Raw genomic sequence first — 970 nt, 5'->3', positions numbered from 1 at the left:
AAAAAAAAAAAAAAAAAAAAAAAAAAAGGATAAAGCACAACAAACTAGTTCTGTAAATATTATCATAAATTTAATTAAGGCAGTTACTTCAAAACCCTGAGTTTCTGGCCAGATCTACACAGTGAGACCCTGCCTCAGAAAGACAACAACAAAAGACAGATGTACAAAAACACACTGAGATGAGGCTAGAGACGAGGGAGGGCTTATAAGTGCTTCCTGCTCTTGTAGAGGTTTAGTTCCCAGCACCCATGGTACCCACCCCAGGCAGTCCCCAACCACCTGTACTCCAACTTGAGGGCCACAAGTCTCCTCCGGCTTCTGAGGGCACCCACCTCCACAAACAAATCCACAAAAGCTAAAATAGTAGCACGTTTCAGTAACATTTATAGAGTGTTAAGTCTTCTACCTCAAAATCAGCATCCTTTACTCTTTACCAGAGTTTAAGTCATCCTAAATCTAAATTAGTTATCCTAAATACAAGATAATTTTGAATCGATTATAATCTACAAGACACGCACTATTTGCTTTTTATTTGCTGTTTTCTCCCTTTAAAAAATATATAAATAAGAATTATTGTCAGGCATAGTGAAAGGATAATTTTAAAAAACCCTTTATTTTTATCACTTTATAACAAATTGCAACTATATTCATTAAAATATATATAAAATTCATCAGTTTTACCAGTTTTTTTGGCAATGACATAAATTTAAAAATCCATTTAAAATGTTGTATTCCTTCTGTAATTCATTGATTAAAAATACAAATGGGAATATACATGAACATTTTCAGCAAATAGCTGAGTCGAGAAACTTATTTCCTTAATGGAAGGTGCAAAAGTCAACTGATTTTAGAGATTAAAAATGTAGAAGCAAAACAAACTAGTAGTGTTGAGGAAGACAGGTGTTAATTAAACAGACAACAAAATCAAGAAAACATACCTATTAGAGTAACTGAGTCTATGGATGGACTC

Source organism: Mastomys coucha, unplaced genomic scaffold (assembly GCF_008632895.1).
Source record: "Mastomys coucha isolate ucsf_1 unplaced genomic scaffold, UCSF_Mcou_1 pScaffold8, whole genome shotgun sequence".
NCBI classification, from domain to species: domain Eukaryota; kingdom Metazoa; phylum Chordata; class Mammalia; order Rodentia; family Muridae; genus Mastomys; species Mastomys coucha.
Note: the sequence above shows the minus strand (reverse complement) of the source record.